Source organism: Canis aureus, chromosome 10 (assembly GCF_053574225.1).
Source record: "Canis aureus isolate CA01 chromosome 10, VMU_Caureus_v.1.0, whole genome shotgun sequence".
Taxonomy (NCBI): Eukaryota; Metazoa; Chordata; class Mammalia; order Carnivora; family Canidae; genus Canis; species Canis aureus.
In genome coordinates, this window is record NC_135620.1 from 44,927,569 (window position 1) to 44,948,865 (window position 21,297).

The 21,297-nt window shown below is 34.9% G+C and overlaps 1 long non-coding RNA gene and 1 pseudogene across 12 annotated transcripts in view; both read left to right on the forward strand.

Annotated features, from left to right (window-relative positions):
* Positions 1-21,297, forward strand: part of LOC144322304 (uncharacterized) — a 220,126-nt gene that overhangs the window by 2,113 nt on the left and 196,716 nt on the right. For 9 of the 12 annotated variants that reach the window (XR_013387898.1, XR_013387903.1, XR_013387908.1 and 6 more), the window contains exon 2: positions 1,193-1,381. This is a non-coding gene — a long non-coding RNA (uncharacterized LOC144322304). Of the gene's footprint in view, positions 1-1,192; positions 1,382-4,733; positions 4,808-21,297 lie in introns of all 12 variants that reach the window. The other 3 variants (XR_013387901.1, XR_013387906.1, XR_013387907.1) reach the window with 1 other exon arrangement.
* Positions 6,573-6,807, forward strand: LOC144322867 (small nucleolar RNA U3; annotated as a pseudogene).

Sequence of the window (21,297 nt, forward strand, 5' to 3'; positions counted from 1 at the left end):
TAAAGGCAGAGGTATATACTAGAGGTCTATAGGAAGACAGAACACCACTATATTTGGAGGGATTTCTTCTAGAGAGGCCGGATCTAGGACACTAGAAACAACAGGTAATGAATGTATGGTGGGAACTAAGAATCCAGCAATATTCAAGATACTTTAGGAGAAGCATCCTGAAAGTCTGATGATGAAGTGGATGATACATGAGAAAATAACTATAGTTACCCTGGGCTAGTTCTTTAAATTCAGTAAATGTAAACTATTTGAATTTTGGAAAAGAGCTGTCTGGAAATTGATAATATAATCACATTACTTGATTGAAATAATATTACTCGCATCTAGGAGGTAAAGGATAATACCCAAATCCTTCATTGATTATTCTAATATTTGGTTTGGGTTGGCATGGAGGGGATATGATTTATCATAAGTGTGAATCTGTAGAATAGCTAGCCAAACTATTTGCTTAAAATAGCATAACAGAAATATAGTAGCATATGCATTCGTAATATTTTTACCAAATATATATTTATACATTTGTAATTCTTAGATAAGATTCGTATTTATTCACAAATAAAATATATGTTGTATATATTCTTTTTCTATAAAACAATTAGTTCTAATAGTCCTTTTTAAAGGTTATGGAATCAGTGTTTTATAGCATTTGGCCTTTGTCACGAATCATATGATACAATGGGATTTAAAACCTAAAAATCAAATCTAAGAAACAAGTCTTATAAAGAAAAGCAAGCTTTTTGTGATAATTTCCCCTCAATCCATAGTAAATCTGTTCCCAGATATATACAAAAAAACTAAAAATAATGAATCTCTGTGGCTCAAGCTTCTTAAAGCCTCTTTTCCTGTGGATTATTTGTTCTAACTGAGCCATGATGCATTGCTTCCCATCTGTAGCACTTCAATGGATATCCTAGAAGTTTGGCAAATAATCCAGATACCTCTTGTAGTCAAGTGAGATTAAATTATTTCCTGACTATAGTCTGAGACTAGGAAGCCCGTACTTGGTATCTGGCCATGTCATAAGCTGTCTAGGCAGCATAATAACCATAATTATAAATGTTGAAATAATTACTATCTTCCAGATCCTTCACATGTAATGTGACTTTAATATTTTCTTTATGCCTGTCCATTTATACTCCATTGTCATTAAGCCAGCTTTCCCCCCCATATTCTACTCCTTTAGAGAAAGTCATAAGGTTGGAGCTTGGAAGACTTTGAAGGAATCTCTATCTGTTATGAAATCAAATGAAAAGAATGGATAAAGAAGACGCGGTCTATGTATACAATGGAATATTACTCAGCCATTAGAAATGACAAATACCCACCATTTGCTTTAACATGGATGGAACTGGAGGGTATTATGCTGAGTGAAGTAAGTCAATCGGAGAAGGACAAGCATTATATGGTCTCATTCATTTGGGGAATATAAATATTGTGAAAGGGAATAGAAGGGAAGGGAGAAGAAATGGGTAGGAAATATCAGAAAGGGAGACAGAACATAAAGACTCCTAACTCTGAGAAATGAACTAGGGGTGGTGGAAGGGGAGGAGGGCGGGGGGTGGGGGTGAATGGGTGACGGGCACTGAGGTGGGCACTTGACGGGATGAGCACTGGGTGTTATTCTGTATCTTGGCAAATTGAACACCAATAAAAAATAAATTATTAAATTAAAAAAATAAAAAAAAAAAGAAAAGAAAAGCTGATCCTCTCAGTATGGATGGGAAGGACAGGGGAGACAACAGCAAAAGGTTTGTGTCCTAACCTCTTCTCTCAGAAGGAAAGATTATATTAGTTAGGTTAAAGGGAATACGGTAGGAAAGAGTAGCTTTTGTCCTATATCCTTGAAGAACTACAAAGGCTATACCAGTTATGCATATATGACAACTGCACTTGAGGAAAAATAGTAGCATGTCACAACTGGTTAATAAAAGGCACTCCTGAGACATGCTAGTTACCTTGTGTTGTGGAAGGACCACTATGCCTCCATTGGTTGCTAGACAAGGATGTGTAAGTAAACTCAGAATCTGACTGGGAAACTTGGCAGTGTGTATCATCAAGACTTCAGGTAATGGGACCTTGTCTGAAAGATGGATAGCAAATCACTAGGTCAGGAAAGGAAAAGGTATCTGCAGCAAGCCCTAAGACTTGACAGGGTCAAGTTGTCAGGAAAGTCAGCCTGACCCTGAGGAAATAGAAAACAGGCCCAAAGTGCTCTGCATGCACTGTCCTAGAAAATACAATAAGATTCAGCGATGGGGTGGTACCAACCTTGTCTTAGAAGATACCAACACATTAGCAATGAATGAAAACAAATATACTCAAAGTTTTAAAAAAAAAAGTAATTCAAGGGAACACATATTAGTGAAGAAATTCACTGGATGATATGCTGAACAGGAAAAGGCAGGGGTTTTAAATAGGAAATGTTCATGGTGATTTTACTTACTACCACTTAGTGTGCTTAATAAGATGGATTGAATTCATAGTTGAACTGGTAGTTAACACAAGCTTGATTTATCAGTGATTAGGACAAGTGTTTTCTTAGGCCCAAGAGAAGTCTAGAATCCCAGAGTTACTCCATGTTCATGGTTCCTTATTAGTTTTGGGAAGTTAGAGCCAGTTGGAGTAAAACATAACAATTGTCCTATCTCCCGGGCAAACGCTGCTGTCAGTGCAAACTTTCCTCTATGTACTATATATTCAAGGGTCCCTTCAACCATAGGGGTATCCATGAATTAACATAGGCCTCCCACCTTTCCATTCCTATATCCCTTTTTTTTGAAATAAGCAGGGGAAGGAGATATAAAAGAATGATTTTTCCAAAAAGTATTTATTTACCAAAAAAAGTATTTAAATATCAGATGGAATTGAATTTATCGTATTCTGTTGTTACTGCTTTATTTCTTTGTTCTCCTGTGAGGTGAGAAGTGAGGAAACTCAGAGAAATCTCAGACCAGTTATGGAACATGAAGAAGCTATATCTCCTTTCTATATGTGAGAATAGTTTATTTTTTTTTATTTTTTTTTTATTTTTATTATTTATGATAGTCACACAGAGAGAGAGAGAGAGAGAGGCAGAGACACAGGCAGAGGGAGAAGCAGGCTCCATGCACCGGGAGCCCGATGTGGGATTCGATCCTGGGTCTCCAGGATCGCGCCCTGGGCCAAAGGCAGGCGCCAAACCGCTGCGCCACCCAGGGATCCCGAGAATAGTTTAAATAAATGTGTGACCTTGCAACATAAACACCATAATACTTCATTCTCAAAACAATCTTGTATTACTATTTCCACTCTGTAAAATATGAGCCTGATATTCAGAGACATTAAGGAAAGTGTAAGGGAAAGATTTGTAATAACACAAATTTGTCTGCTTTCATAGCCCTATATTTCCAAAATACCAAAATGTTTCTTGAGTAGAGTTAATCCAAGGTACAATGATCATTGCCTCAAATTAGTTAGAATTTCCTAAAGGAAATTATTTTTGCAAGAAAAGGAAATTTTTTTTACTTCCCATTAGTTTATTTTTTTAAATAAGTGGAGTTTATAATCCTAATTAACTTTTTATATTTCTCCCATACTCAATTCTTTTTTCCCCCTAATTACTTGAATAAGGGATTTAAAGAATATTTATATTTTACTGTAGCTTGTTTGCTTGTCAATTGCAGTACTCAATTTTCTTTAATACCACATATAAAAAGGCACAGATGTTAATCTAGTTTACCTTAAAAAATACCAGGAAAATATAATATTTTTTCTTTTCTACCTTCAGAGAAGATTAAGACAACAACACAACTATAAGGACACAATAGCCAACAACCAGTAACATCATTGAACACATAGTCGGTAATCCAATAGTGTTTTATATTCATTACATGCATGATCTTATAAAATCCTCATGCTAAGAGGTTTGTACTGTCATTGCCATTTAGAGATGAGAGAACTGAGACTGAGTAGTTAAGTATTCTGTAGGAGATCACACAGCTCTCAGGTGGTACAGCTTGCATTCTTAACCTCATTTTGACTGATTCCCCACATATATTCTTTTAACCATTAAACTCTCTCTTTTCCTTTATTAGCCCAAACAAAACAAAATAAAACACAAAAATGAATGCCCTGCTCCTGTGCATAATGAATTGACACATTTATGGAAAGCCCAACACTTAGTGGGTGAGGCATGGTGACATAGTATATGGCAGTACATTTACTACTACTACTACTACTTCTTCTTTTTCTTCTTCTTCTTCTTCTTCTTCTTCTTCTTCTTCTTCTTCTTCTTCTTCTTCTTCTTTCTTCTTCTTCTTTCTTCTTTCTTCTTCTTTCTTCTTCTTCTTCTTCTTCTTCTTCTTCTTCTTGTACATTTATTTCCAATTCTGGTCCTTGTAGGAACTTCAAAATATCAAGTCAAGGGAGAATTTTTTTTTTCAAGGGAGAAATTCTTAATTGAATTTGAAGTTCAGGGTCACCACCCTTTAATAAATGATCTTACTGCTGATAATTCCTTTGCATTATACTACCCCTTATTAATATAACATTGTATATTTGGAGCTTTCTCTATTTGGAAAGTTCTCTGTTATCTTGTTTTGAAATGACTGAGTTTCTTCTTGATTTTCTCTAATTTGCTACATAAATATTTTATGCTTAAATACAATCCCCTTTAAGCAGTATAGCTATATTAGGTTACTAATCAGTTTGTTTGAAGTTAGATCTAATTTCATTATATCTTTCAGGGTCTTTTGTAAAAGGGTCTAAATAAGATGTACTGTCTTCCTGTTTACCACGTAATGACATAAGAAGAAACTGAGTAAGTCAACTCCCAGGCAGGATGGTTTTAATTCAGTGGAGGAAAGGTCTTAGTGGAATGGGTTATTGATATTAACTCTTGGAACAAGCTATTATAAGTAGATGTGGAATCTCCATTACTAGAGGAAGTTATTGGGTGTTGGGAAGTCTTGCCTGGTGGTTTGGGTTTAATTGAATGAGGTTCCTTCTAGCTGACAAAGCTACTATGATATACAGAGAATGTAACTTGAGAAGTATGTTTCATATTTGTTTTTCCTTAAATTTATTGGAAGTTTAATAGATATATGGTAAATTTCATTTTCAAAAATAGAAATTGTGGTATTACATATACTAGATGGGGAAAGAGTTTGTGAGGTTCTGTACTCTAGAAATTATTGCCATTTTTAGCATAAGCATAGTTACCATAATTGATTCTAGAAACCACTCCAAATCAGTTTTTAAATGGTATGGGGACTATTTGAGAGGAAAAATATAAAATGTTTTCCAGTTGCAGCTACATGAGAATTTCCCATTTCATTTTCTTGCCTTGGTGCTAAGAAGAGACCTTGACAAAGTGTGCATTGACCACTTCTCATTTATGCCAGGTGTAGCTCTATGTCTGAAGGGCATATGCGATAAATTGGTCATACATTATCTCATTTGCAGTCTGAGTTTTATGAGCTCCTGTAAAACAATTACCATATATACATTTTACAATAAATGGGCAAACAAAGTGGTTGCAAACAATATGGAAAAGTCAATAATTAATTTCAGATTTCCAAATGTAGCAGAGACACTGGAGCTTTCTTTTCTTTTCAAAGAGATGGCTTCTTTGTTAGGAATATGCAAGCATTTTAATTCATTACTGTGTGGTTTCTCTTTTTCCAAAGCTTGTTGAAGGCCTAATTTATGTGCAAGACTGAAAGCTGTTTAAACGGATAATATGCCTCCTTCATGAGAAATACCACCCCTTTATGCTCCATTAAATTCAGACGTTGACTCTATAAGCTACGTACCAATTATTTCTTTCCAGAAACAGCAGCATAGTTTTTTTCACAAAGGACAACAGATTATTGCAGGCTGCTATTAATCTCCACATAGTCCACAGAATACATAGGACACTAGGGAGAAAACAATTGAGTAGCTATTTTAACATTTGCAAAACTGCTATATGCAGAGGAAATAAAAAAGAGATGCTTGTCTGTTTGCTACTTGTAAATTATTTCAGGTGTTCACCTCCAAAATATAAAAAAAGCCCTTAAATTAATCAATAATGACCTGCTGACATGGAAGCAGTGCCTGTGGATGAACACAGATGGCTCTTTATCTGGTTGATCTTTGTTTTCCTCAACATCATGTATTGCTACCACTGTAAAGTCCTTCTGCATGCTCCATTAGTTGGATGCTGCAGTAAGTTAAATGCCTATTAGCGTTTTGAAGCAGGTTCTTTTATGATAACAGTATTGTTTGGTGCATGGAAACGGGTTAATTCTCAGTAAAAACTAGAAAAATATACTGGTCCATGGCATAACCTGACATAGGCTAGAATTTAATATAATGACTGTGGATCATTTTGGAGTGTATAAATCACTCTAACATGACTGTCTTCAAAGCTATTGTTACTGATACTGGCCTAACTATCAAAATTGAAGGAAAATCTTAAAGACAAGCTAGTAATTAAGCTATTTAAAAAATAGTGACTTTTAAAACTTATCCAGTCAAAAACATTGAGTGCCTACTACTTTCATTCAACAAGAATTTATTGAATGTTTATCAGGACTATCAGAAAGACTATACTTTCAGGGATCATTTCTATAGTTTGTTACTAGAGAAGTTTCTCTGAATGTGTAGGGTACCCGAAACCACGAGGAGGAGGCGCAGTGTTCTCTCCTGAGCGTGAAGGCTGCTTTTGGTGTTGCTTATCAGGACTATCAGTAAAAAGGAAGATTGGTATAGAGATGCCTCTACTTTCATAGAGCTTGCAATCAAGTAGTATGGTGCTAATCATGGTATCTAAGTGGTTTTTCTTTTATATGATTTTTTATTCCATTAGCAATTCTCTTTTTTTCTGAATGGGATTTTCACTCTTTTCTCTCCAGATGAACATTTGGGTGGTATGGTCCACAGATCAAAGAGTGAACCCTGGACTAACTTAAGCCAATTAGTACTTTTAATTCCCTAGAAATTGCATCCAAGTATGGTTATGTAATCCACTGGAGTTCATAAGACACTGGCAAAAACTAGGGAATGGTTTGGGGAAAAGACATTTCCTCCTTATTCCTCAGTAGCTACTGAGAAGAAACTCTAGCTGTCCCTCAGGACTTGGTAATGTAAAAAATCTGAACATTAGCACTGCAACAGTCTGAGGTGAGCTGACCCTTAACCGGCTCCTGAGAGCTGATTGTATAATCCCCTCTGCATTCAGTGACATCACAAGGGTAGCTTGAAGTGGCCATACTGGGAGTATTTACATCATAGAAACCAGAAATGCTTTAAATGTAGGCTTTGGATCCTTTGCCCCTTTCTCCTCCCCCTGCATCCAGCCCTACCATTGTTTGTTTTTGGAGAGTAGCTGCAGAGAGTCCATAGTGTAAAGATAGTGTGAGGCCAGTGTAGAACCTTGAGAAACTGGGTCTTAGTGTTATGCTTTGAATTATTAAGATCAAGCTTTATGGGAAACCTGCCCTACTTCTCTGGAGTTTTCAGTTATGTGGGTATATAAAATCCCCACAAAATAACAAAAAATGTTTCAAGGTTAATATATACCATATTTTGAAGATAGAACATTCTCAATTAGCATTACTCAAAGTGTGCTCTTAGATGCTAATTGAAGTTTCAGAAAAACAGTGTATACATAGTGAGAATCTTAAGGGAGGAATTGACAAATTTGAATATATAACTCTACTTTTCAAATTATGTCTGCTGGGCAGGAGCTCAGGGGGTTGTAATTTGGAAAAGATAGTTTAATTGTTAAAGACATGTGTTGCCTGCAGAGGTAAAGGTTAAGTAACTAAATAAAATGTGGTATTGACCTAAGCCCTGATTCCAATGATCAGATCTACTCCAGTAAAATTTGCAACATATATTAGCTAAGTATTACACCAGGAAAAGTTGCAAAACTACATCTCTGGTTCTATACCAGTCAGTAGCCATCTAGACAGTGAAGAGCTAAAACTAAAAGGAAAGAAAAACCCAAGATAACCGTGTGATCAAATTTAAAGCTCTCTTTTAATATGATAGGGAAACAGTGGAGTCACATGATTGTACTAAGGCTAAAATAGAATTTTTAGTAACTTGTAATGAACAAATAATTTCTATCATATTTTTAGTAATATATCCAAAGTAAGAAATAAACTCTACTTAAACTATGATATAACAAATAAATTACTAATAGAGAAACATTGGTCCATTTTTAAAGCTAATTTTTGTACAATTTTTTTCTCATGAATCTTAAGTAATGAAGTCTTGATATGTGTCAGACACTCTTAGAAGTACTATGCCATTTCATTTTCATGGAAGCCCCATGGACAAAGGTTTGACATTCTCAGTTTATTAAGTAAAGGAATTGGTCTCCAAAAGGAAAAATTACTTGTCAAAGCTTACGTGTCCTGTGAGGGGCAAAAGTTGGGTCCAACTCCAATTTCATCCTTAGCTGAATTAGATCACATCAACTAAATACCTTGATGCATATTTAATCCTAACACCATCAAATGGATAAATGGACTTAAGAGAGATGAAAACTAAAGGGGAAAAGTATTTTGTTTGTGTTGGAGGATATGAACAAGGCAAGCCACTAGGACTGTTAAATTAATTGTCACAGGTGTTCAGGTTGAGTTATAAAACAATGTTTGATAACTGGGCTTAATGTGAACCTGAAGGCTTGTTCTCTGACCAGAATTTCTACTTGGAAAATATTGGTAGGGTAGAAGAAAAGTTCAAATGTATGATCAGACTCACATGATCTTTAATGTGTGGGATAAGATAAATAGGGAGTTTTTTTTGTTTTTTTAACTAGGGTGAAATAATCAATTACTTGTATCTCACAGTATCAGACAAATGACTGAAAGAGACAAGAATCTGGAAAAGCAGATTTTCTCATCAAAGTATCCTTCAAAATACTAGTCATATGACCTTGGGCAAGGCATTTAACCTTTAACTGCCAAACATTCTGTGGCATGGGGATAACAAAACATACCTCATAAGGTCATTGAAAAGATTAAATGAGATGATAATGAGCTAATAACAGTACCTCTTACTTATTAAATAAGTACATATTTATTTAACATTAATATTACTGTTATTACAAATAAAATCTATTTTCCTGGCTTTCTCATTTAGCTATAAGATCTTACATAATTCAGTGGGTCGAAGTTGTGTTTTTTATTTGTAGAAGTTCTAATATATTACCATGCTAATCTTGAATGTTTTGAGAATTAAACTGAACAATGCATATAAAAGTACTCAATAACATTGAAATTGAGGAGTAATGTATGGAGTATGGTGTCCTCAGTACAAAACCCTATGGGGCTTTTCAGCCCACATCTTTTTGGCCTCTGTTGTACCTGGAAGAGAAGGTCACTACCTTTTGCTTAAATAGCATAATTTACATTTCTCAGTTTTCCATATCTCCTTTCCTATCTGGCCAGATCTTTTTATTTTCCTTTGCAGAATGCAGTTTCTTTCTTGACCCCTTAATTGTAAGTGTTCTCCCTTGACCCCCTACTAACACTGCCTCATCTCCACTACCCCTGTGTCTTTGACATCTAAAATCCTGTAACTTAGTCCTACATCTGAATATTCTCATCTTAAAATGAAGCCCCCAATGGGGCTTGAAGACTTCATGGTTAGTGATTGTCTAAATATATTGAAAAAACTTTATAAAGCTATACTCAACTTCATTTTCTACTAGATATTGATATGGGAGTACCTGAGCTATAGTATCAGACATCATTTAGAATGAGAGATTTATCACAATTCTTGGCTATAGTTTTGGGGGAAATAAGTAACCTCACAGGACAAACTATGCAAATCCAGTGTGATTCACTTACGACAGAGATCATTCTGGCATTTAATTTATAACATCCTCCTCTTCCTCATCCACTTTCTTCATGAAATATTTTAGTATTATGTGTAGAATACTAAGTTTTCTGAAAGAACAGAGGTAATCCTAGTGTATGAATGGTATTATTTTTTTCTTCTAGTTGTTCACCTATTTTAAGTCCTCTTTGCAATAGCTTTAGCTTTTGGGTTATCATAAATGTGAGTTACCCTGAGAAATGAGTCCCTTTGTAAATATTCAATTTGACAAATAATCTTCTGATTTGAAGTCAGTCTGAAAGAAGAAAATAAGTTAACTTCAAGTGAAAATTGATACATACATCTGAGTTGGAAAAGTGATTTTCTTCTAAATAGGACAACTCTTATTTGGGAGTTATGTTTGTATGTACTCTTATTTGCGAGTTTGTATGATATACAAGGTCATCATAAGAAATATATAAAAGAGACATATGGCTGACTTGTCTAGTACACAAGGTGTATATTTTACCTTATGTATTTAAAACATTGAAATAGTTTTAAAGCATTTCACACAGTTTCCTCATTTTAGGAGACAAAACTCCTTAGACAGAAAGAACAACAAAATTGCTTCCCAGAAGCCAACTTATTTATTTAAATTTTGGTTTCCAAATGAGTGAGGATCTTTACCCTTGCTTGATCAAATACAAGCATACTATACCTATACTCTGCTAGTGAGAATATTGTATATAAACTACTTGTAATTTGTGTTAGCAGTCAGTAATATATTGCAAAAAGAGAAATGTCAGATTACTTAAAGGAAACAACTACTAAAATATGATCAAAACCTCTTTGGAATTGTTAGATAGAAAATAAAAGTTTATTGTTGAAGGTGTAACTGAAAAATTATTAGTATGGGGAAAACCGATGTGTTGAGATAACCTCAAATTTCAACATTGGTTGATTTTGGATTAGCAAATCTATGGATAATTTTTTGGTTGCTGGAAAACTCAATTGTAACATTAGTCTTATATCCTATTTAATCTTCTTACAATTCTATGAAAAAGGTACTTATAATTTCCATTTTTTGCAGATAGAATATTAGGTTTAGAATAAGATGCTTTCTCATGGCTGTATAGTTGGTCCTTGGCAGAAGCAAGATTCAAATCCATGAAAACAACCCATGTTGTTTTCACTGTCCTATACTGTCATCTCATTACCTCTCTGCAGAACAGAGCAGCATTATTACATTGTATATAATGTGATGTGATTTAATGCTAACCAGTAATTTTTCAAGTTGTGGAAATTAATTTTGTCCTAATCCATTTAAAGCAAATCACTCTGTCTTCCCTGTGGTCCAGGCCATGTGTTTGTGGGACAGATGGTATGATCTGAGGTCATGGAAGAATGATACTGACTGATCCATGTGGGGATTATTAAGATTTTATGACATAAAAAATCAGTTCATCCTTAGCAAAATTTATAAGTATGGAAAAATATAACTTGTACCCTCATATTTTTATTAAATATATTTATGGACATATGTAATGATTTTTGATCTTTCTAATTAATACAATGCTAAAATACCGAATACTAGTATCATTTGAAGGGCAGAATTTTTTAATAAATAGGGTGTTATACTAATAGGCTTTATAGCTTAAAAAGCATATTACCATAGTTATTGTACACTGGACTAATATTCATCTACTATTCTATAAAGTAAGGAGGTGTTGAGCTCAGTGCTGAGGATATATCAGGAAGTGAAATAGGCAAAATCCCTGTCACAGTCTAATTACACAAGGAAATGAATGATTAAAACGGATGTAAAGGCCCTGAAGGACAAGAACCTGATTTTAGGAGAGCAAAGGAACTTGACTTATAATGACTGCTAAAGGGAGTTTTTTCCTGATGGAAATAAATTTAGGCTGAGATCTGAAAGATGAATGGAAGTTAACTAAAGTAAAGAATTTTGAGAGAACATTACAGATAGAGAAGGGAGTATGTGCAAAGGCCCAGAAGCAAGAAGAGTATAATTAATTCAAGGAAGTGAAAAAAAAAAAAACTCTGATTGAATCAAGGTGCAGAGAGTAATGTGATGAGTATGCAGAAAGAGAGAACAGCCAGAGTTTACAGAGGCCCACAGGGCAGGCTAACAATTTCGATTTCGGTTCTGGTTTCTGAGAAGGGAGTATCCATTGAAGTAGTTTAAGCAGCAGGTGATCTGATCAGATTTATGTTTGGAAAGATCACTCAGGTTTCCATTTAGAAAACCTCCAAAAGTTATCAGAGTGCATGATGGGAAAGCAGTAAGTTATTGAACAATAGTCAGGATGAGGGGAAATGTTTAGATTGGGCCAAGGGTATAGAAAGGGAAGCCATAAAAGTAGATGAAATCTATTTTGGATTTTGTAACTATTAGATGGGCCATGGTAACTAGTAAAATTAGAAATTTTTTTAGTGTGTCTTGACTGAGCAAATAAGATACAGAGTACACTGAAGATTCTTCTGGAGAAGCAAGAGGAAAGCTGTCTCTGTAGAGCATAGTTGACCTGGCAGTCAGATGAGGCAGAAGAACAATGGAATTGTTTCTCTTGTACCTTGTGATAGATTACCAGTAAGGGACCGTTCACAGAGACGGATAATACTAAAGGCCAGGAGAATGGATAATACTGAAAGACAGGAATTGGGAGGCATTTTGATACAGTGGTTACGAAATTGATCTCTGCATCCAGGAGGTCTGGACTTAATTCTTGGATCTGAGACTGGTTAGCCGTTATGGACTTAGACGATTTATTTATCTTCTTTATGCCTCATTTTCCTCATCTATAAAATGAGGATTATGATGATGGTATTACCTAACTTACTGAGTACATTATGTGGTGCAGAGCAAGAGCTTACTAAGTTACTAAGTTATTATTATGAGTCATTTTGGATGTTGTGAATTTTAGGTCCTTTTAAACCTCCAAATAGAGATGTTCAGTAAGCTTTTAGAAGTATAGGTCTGGATGCCTAGGAAAGGCCTGACTTCAGTACTGGTTAGGTGGTAATTGAAATTGTGGGAGTGGATGAGATTGCTCCCTAAGAAAATACAGAGCAAAACAGAAAAAGAAGTGAGACTTAGCTTGGAGTAATATTATCTTTTAGTGGCTAAGTAGAAGATGGGACTTTGAAAGAAATGGAAGAAAATTAACCAGATGGATAGTGAAGAAAACCAAAAAATATTTTTATCATATATATTGAGAAAAAAGTGCATATGAGAAAGAAGAAAATGGTTAATTTTTGTCCAGTGTAAGTCATATGAGACAAAAATTGAAAGATGCCTCTTGAATTTAATTATATGGGGGATCCTGATATAAGATTACGGGTGATCTTAGCAAGGGTTGTTTATGTGGAATTACAAGGTCAGGTGTCAGTGTAGTGAATTGAAGTGAAAAATAAAACAAAATAAGTAATTCAATCAAAAGTTTAATTGAAAGGATAGGAGAAAATAGAATTGTCATTTGTAGGAACATGGAATGAAGAAACCTGAAGGTTTTTAAAGATAATGTAAAAAACCTCTAATTGATTTTATTAGGAAATGGGCCACATATTGTAATTTCAATTAGGGATCGACAATTACAAAAAAGCAAAGTCATCAAGTTTTGAAAATAAAAAGTAAAGTCATCAAGTGGAGTTTTGAAAAGACAGAACTCAAGTATTGGTCTTATATTATTAGCTTGGTAAGATGCTGATCGCTTCAGATAGCTTGCAGTGGTACCATGCAAACACAAATGCCATGTTTGAGTATCTGCTTTTTTTTTTTTAAGATTTTATTTATTTATTCATGTGAGACACACAGAAGCAGAGACACAGGCAGAGGGAGAAGCAGGCCCCCCGGGAGGACCCTGATGTGGGACTCAATTCCGGATCCCGGGATCATGCCCTGAGCTGAACGCATATACTCAGCCGCTGAGCCACCCAGGCATCCCCAGAATATCTGTTTATGTTAGGATGCTGTTCACCAGAAATAGAGGAGGCTTCCCTAATCCCCTACATAGGAACATATGACTTCTCTGATTTCTTGTCTTTGCCTCGAGTTCTGAATTTTAAGTTTTCTCTATTGCTAGCTTGGTTTTGGACTCAATACTGACTCTGGCTTTCACTCCTTTCGGCCCTCAGTAGCTCCTATCCTTTAGCTGATAATTTATTTCATACCTTCACTTTTCCCAACAGGTGAGCTATCTTTTTGTTAAATATTTATAGAGTACCAACTGATGTTGTAGTCATTGTTCTAAATACTAGGTTATGTCCATGAACAAAACCCCCCAAATCCAAGCCCTCAAGAAGCTTACTTTCTAGTGAGAGAGAAATATAATATATGCATACACCCCTTTGTGCATAAATGAAAAGTTATTCAGTATTACACAGTGGATGGAATGTGTGCACTCTTGTCAATGATTCTACTGAATTCTACTTAGAAACTTTAGAAGAATTTCCCCACAATATGTCCAGGAGCAATTCTGCCTACATTATGTAACATTATAAGAATTGCATAGAAAAATTACATAGAAAATAATCAAATTTTTGCATTTGAGTGATTCTTGTATAATTTTTGTAGTGCAATTGAAGCATTTTGCACAGTTGTTGGAATATACTTAAGGTAGCTTTGCATTACTTGCTGTATTTCTAGGTCTGTAAAACCCAAAGAGTACCCAGTTAGTCTGATTTCCTATAGTTTTGGGTTAATCAGCTTTAAGATGGTCACTAAGTAGTGATCAATTTTGAAAAACAATCTTTCACTGGAGATATTTTTCTTTTGCTACTCCAGAGATGGTTATGCTTAAGCTCTTGTTTTATGTCCTTTAGTGGCTTGGAGCCAGTGTTGTAGAATCGATTGCATCTCCCTAGGTCTGATGATATATTTTTATTTCTTTAACAACCATTCTCTTAAACAGCTGTGAATGGAGGATGAGAAGGAATCAGGGGTGAGGACTGTATAAGCCCAAGTCCACTGTTTGGGCTGCTTGAGTGCCCTTGTGTGTCAACAAATGGTTATAGACTGATGAGCACAAAAGAAGTTCTTAAAGCTGATCTTCCACATATTGTTTTGATACTGGATCTTTCTTCCATTGTCTGAGCTATCTCACCTTTGTTCTCACCATTTCCCTCCAGCATTCAGTAATGGAACAGTTGAAGCGATAGGTATCTCAAGACATAGAGCATTATTTATTTATGTATCTTTATTTTACATTTTAATGACCACCTATTGGAAAAGGTGAGTATAAAAGCTGTTGGTAATCCAAATATCAAAGATACAGTTAATGCATTTAAGTTGATTAAAATTTAGTGTAGAGAGAAAAATAAACAAAGATAATAAATAGTGAGAAATGAGAATATAGCATAGTAGTTAGCAGTCTCAGCTCGGGAGTCTGATGATACAACTGGATTGGGAGTCTAAATTGTATCACTTAGGGCTGTATAGCCTTGGATGGTCATTCATCATCTATGATATGCCATTAGTAATTGAGACGCAAAAAGTTGTATAGATAAAATGATTCAATAAACTATCACAATGTCTGACATATAATAGGTTAGCCAGCATTGTTGTTCATATTGGTGTTTATTATTAAATAATAGAGGCATACACATAGTGATACTTGAACAAGACTTTGGAGGTGGAGTGTCACAGAAGACTTTCTGAATAAGTGACACAATCTGAGTCTTGATGCTTGAAAGATAAGTAGGGATTAGAAAAGCCAGAAAATATAGAACAGGGAAGGAAAAGGGTTAGTGCAATGTCTGGAAGTACATAGCGAACATTTGGAATGGTACAAAAAATCCTATGTATTTGGAAAAAAAATGTTAAAGTGTGAATGTGGGGAAGTCCTACCATGAAGAGCCTTGTGTGGTATTGGAGTACTAAAAAACCACCAAAGTTCCATCTTTTCATGGGTCTTGGCTGTGTGTTTGTGTGACATTGGGAAATCCTTCCAATGAATTTATAAATGTTCTTTTAATTTCAGCATTCTAGTAATTATTTTGTTTGTAAAAATAATCCAAAATATTTAATAAGTTTGAAATCATTTTCCTCATTATTGTGTTAATGGAAACAAAGTTTAGCTCATATGGGAGTACCACTTTTTTAATCTTTTTTTTTTATGAAGCTAAGGTAAAAAAAAATCTTTCTTATGAAATGGCACAGTCGTTGATCTCTTTGTTGCTCTTCTTACTTCTGAAAGAGTAGAGAGGTGACAGAAATACCCAGTTCTTCCTGGATAGAAGCCCAGACATCTTTGACTCTCTGCACTTTTCTCATGCTTCTAAATATGTAGATAAGGGGGCCTAATAGAACTACAAAATGCTGGAAGACTATAAAGCCAGTTAAGATTCAAGGTTACAGAGAAACTTTCTGGTTTGTTCTTTCACTGCATCTGGCCTAGGCAAAATACTTTCCTATGTGGGGCTAGTTGAGGTCACCCCAAAGAATATCCTGGAGTGTGGAGCCAAAGTCTAGCTAGAAATAACATACCCTTGTATTTTTTCACTCTCTTGAATATTTATGTTTCCTCAGTGGCAGCAATATTGGTAATTGTTTATGAACCAAACTGTTCCAGGGCTCCTGGGTTTCTCTTGTCTCTCTCTGTATAAAATATATCCATGTGTACTGTACCACCACTTTACTATGGTCTTCTGATCAACTACTTTATTTCATTACTATGAGGACTGAATGAACTATCATACGTGAAACTTGCTAGGAAGTTGACGTGGTTGGTCATGTCCATTTATTCTGACCTATTCTACTGAGCAGGATGAAGGGAAAGGATAGATACATGGGATCTGATTTCCTTTACTCTTTTCACCATTGTGAATGCAGGATGAGTGTAGGAGGAAACTTAGATTTACTTTTTCCCCCCTATCTTTCTTAAGTTCATATGAAAAGTATAAGTCTACTATTAAATAATAAAACCTGAATATTGCCCAGAAAAGTTCTAGTATTTTCAATTTAAGATTATTTATTAAAAAAAATAAAATAAAAATAAATAAAAAAAATAAAAAAAAAGATTATTTATTCAAGATGAAAAGATCCCATCCTAAGTTCTTGCCTTTGGCTTTTTAAAAAAAGATTTTATTTTATTTATTTATTTATTCATGAGAGACACAGAGACAGAGATATAGGCAGAGGGAGAAGCAGACTTCCTGCCAGGACCCTGATGTGGAACTTGATCCCAGGACCCTGGGATCACAACCTGAGCTGAAGGCAGTTGCTCAACCACTGAATCACCTAGTTGTCCCCCTTTTCTTTTTCTGAGTTTTTTGAGGCATTTTTTTCTTCAGGGAAAATTTTTGTTATCTTTACTAAAAACAAATGGATATCAAAAACAAAAATGTAGCTTGGGGTCAATAAATTTAATCTTTTTTTTTTGTAGAATTTTTTTTTTTTTTTTTTTTGGTGGGTTGCAATTGAAGTTATTACATAGGAAGTGAGGGACAGAAGAGAATGAACTATTGGTTTCTCCTCATTGTTGGGAAATTTTTCTCATGTTTTGATTCTCTCTTTGATAGGAAGGAAAGTTATACTTGAAGTGAGTGTTAACAATCTCACTGGAGGCTAAAGAAAATGCTAGATTACTTTAAAACAGGATCTCACTGCTTTGGCATAAGGTCAAATTGGCAGCACTAGCAATTCTCTTGTAGTCTGTTTTCTCCAGAGTTCACTGAAAATGAGTAATTCCATGAGTGTGTATGCTTGCTCCTTTGTTGTTAAAAATTTCCTTTCACGAATCACTTGATAGCTATTTTCTCACATCATTGTGTGCTCAAAATGTTTTCTCTTTTAATTAAACAAGACAAAAAACTTAGGCTTGAGTGGATATGGGTCTCCCAAAGCTCTCTTTAAGGATAAAAGAACAAGTAAAATAACAAAAAGTTGGTGTAAAGCCCCCTTTAGAGAATACCCATCATTTATATCGCACATCTATGTGTTCATCCCTGGAAAGTCCAACGTAGAGTCAGCTGTCACCTGTGCATCTCCAGCCAGCTTACCCTATCTATCTCTTGGAGTCAACAGGAAAGTAATTGAATGCCTTATCAAAGACCAAACTCCCTTCTCTAGTCACTGACCTGTTGGATACAGAACACTTAAAACCTCACCTCTTCCATGTAAGAATACTATTTTCCCCCCTCATTTATTGATTCATTCCACTGATATTTATTGTCCACCTATAATGTCCTAGATATTGTCTAGGTTCTGGCATTACTTTAGTTAAAAATGTGACAAAGATCCTGCCCTCCTTCTAATTCCGTTGATGGGGTGACAGTGTTAAAATAAAAAATGCATGGCATTATACCAGATAATGATAGATGCTGTGAAGAAAATGACCAAAATGAAATTAGCTGCTTGGGTCTTACAGTCAATGGCATTTGATAACTTTCTTCTGCCAGGAATGTTATCAGTCTGTGAGATTCACCTTCTACTGGGTCTTCAGAGGTATTTCAGGGAGTTAAGAAAGACAGCCGCTGGCCAGTCCTTAACTGGAATTCCCTGTTCATCCTCTTTCTGTAGGTGATGCCATGCTTTTTCCAGTGTTGTTGGATATCTTGTTCAGTCTCTTATCTTTGGTTCTCTTTAAACATCTCTTTCATTTCTTTTCTCTCATTTGCTGCAGACAACATTTTTCTTTTGCTCAGTCTCTATGGTAGCTGGATGTCAAAAGTCTCAGGATTTTATTTGTTATGATAGCAATCACCTAGACAGGGATCTTGACAGTGGTTTGATAAAATGAAAACTTGATTTGTGGTATTTATAGATTTCCATGTGTAGATACTTCCATTATGGCCAATTTCAAGCTACCAAAATGACTTGACTGAACACAGAATTGGAAACAGTTCAGATCTTAACTGTATAATTTTTACATATGCATGTCTACATAAACGTCTCAAGTGTACATTGTCTACTATCCTTCAGTCAAGGTATGAATATTTGCATTTCTTTAGAAAATTCCTTTGTGCCCTTTGGCCACAGGTCTGATCCATCACCATAGGTTAGTGTTTTCTTTTACTGAATTTTATCTAAACACAATCACACATTATGTGCTCTTTTGTATCTGGTTTCTTTTGCTGAGCATAATGTTTCAGGTTCACACATGTTGTGGCATATGTCAATTTTGTTTGCTTGTTTGTTTGTAAATGTTGAGTCTTCTAACCAGTTAACAGGACAAGTCTTTTCATTTGTTTATTTAGTTATGTAGTTTTAAAAGATTTTATTTATTCGTTTAGAGAGAAAAAGTGCAGGGTAGGGGCAGGGTAGAAGGAAAGGAGAGAGAAGAGTCCAAGCAGACTCTGTGCTGAACATACAGCCCAATGTGGGGCTTTATCTTGTGACACAGATTATGATCTGCACCAAACTGAAGAGTCAGGTGATTAACCAAACGAGCCACCCAAGAACCCCTAGTTTTGTAGTTTTAAGATAAAGGTCCTATTATTTCTAAATGGTAGAAATTTTTTATTAATACTAAGTGCCATTTAAAATTTTATCACCCAGTTTGCTGATAATATGTAAAAGTCTATTTGTAAAAATATGGTCTTTAAATACTGTACTCTTGATTAGTTATGATATTTGTTCTATAGATTCCTTAGGATTTTCCATATAGATGATCACATCATCATTTATGAATAGAGACTATTTTAATTCTTCCAAATTTGCTTATCTTTTATTTCTTTATCTTGCTTTCTTTACCTGGTTAAGATTTCAAATACAATATTGATTAGTGGCAAGAGCAGAAATTCTTGCCTTGTTCTGATTTGAGGGGGAAGCATTCAAATTCTCACCATTAAGTATAATGTTAGCAGTAGATAACTATTCTAATCAATCATGTTTTTTTCTTCTTTATTCTGTTAAAAAAGTGAAAAAAATTGAGTTTTGAATGTTACTCTAACCTGACATACCTGGAATAAACTTCATTTCATAGAGGACTAGATCTCATTTGTACATTACCAGATATGAATTTTTCATAATTTAATGATTTTTAGACTATTTTCAAGAGTGAGGTCAAAGTATAATTGCTTTTTCTGATATTTTATTTTTCAGTTTTTGGTATCAGAATTAGGATTAGCTCATAAAAGCCAAGATAGAATATACTATGTCCACTATATTTTTAAGAATTAGTGAAATTTTACTGTTTGTTAATTCTTTAATTGTTGGGAAGAATTCACCTGTGAAAATATGTGGACTTAGTTTTTTCTTTATGGAAAGAAAAAAGGATTTGATTAGAAATTAAATTTAAAAATACCTCCTGTAGAATCTCCTAGGGCCACCTTGGCAAAACAGATACTGAAGTTTTCAGTGTTGTAATGATCCATGATCCTTTGTAGGCATGTGCCTTGAAACCTTCTGAGATGTTGGTTGGTTGTTTGGCTGTTTGCTTGTTTGTTCATTGATTTTCAACAGATTCCCAGAAAGTCAAACCCTGAAGAGAGTCTCTTGACTAATTTATGTAGTTTACCTGCAATGTGAAGTCACATGAGAAGCACTGTCAAACAAATAATGATAAACCTTCTTAGATTATATTGGGTGCGCGAATGCTGTTGGTGTTCCAAAAATGAAATTAAATTCTAAAGTTGTAACATGTCCTGGTACAGTGCCATCACTCGACATTTGAATTGTTAAAATGCTGTGTGTTACCAAAAATAATCAAATTTTCTTCTCGACTGCATTATAATGAACTCTTATCGGGTCTTTAACCACGTCCATTGTTGACCACCCTGTCATTTGCCAGTGTTGTTCTGATGCTCTTGCCTAAATATGGTCCAGCTTCCAGTAGATTCACTAAAAGGACTTTTGACAATTACCGGTTACTGGTCTCCCTGAGATCATAAAACTACAGTATGAATTGCCAGAACTAATGAAAAAGCTGCATTTAAACAGACCAAATGGAACATGGAACTGAATAAATGAAGGACAATGATGGCTGTTTTGAACGACTCTTGCTCATTTATTCATGAGAGACATGAGAGGCAGAGACACAGGCAGAGGGAGAAGCAGGCTCCATGCAGGGAGCCTGACGTGGGACTTGATCCCGGGACTCCAGGATCACGCTCTGGGTCGAAGGCAGGTGCTAAACTGCTGAGCTACCCAGGGATCCCCCTGAACGACTCTTGTTCAAAACATTGCTGATCCCCTCATGTTTGCTCTTCCAGATTGAAGGAAACTTTGTCTCTAGACATATCCATAACTTAGAGAAATATTATGAACATATTTGTTTTGTAAACAAATTAAAATATTTATCTTTTCTCCCTAAAAGAAAGTAAATTTAAAAAGTAGATACAGAAATATTAACATTTTTCATTTCTTTTTATGTCAGTTTTGCTAAGTTCTATTTTTCAAAGAATTATCTATTTTATCTAAATTGTTAAATTTCTTGTTATAAAGTTGTCTATAAAACTGCCTTATCCTTTTAATGTTTTTAGACTCTGTAGTAGTGATCTATGTCATTGTAGAATTTTGACTCAGACATCTGCAAC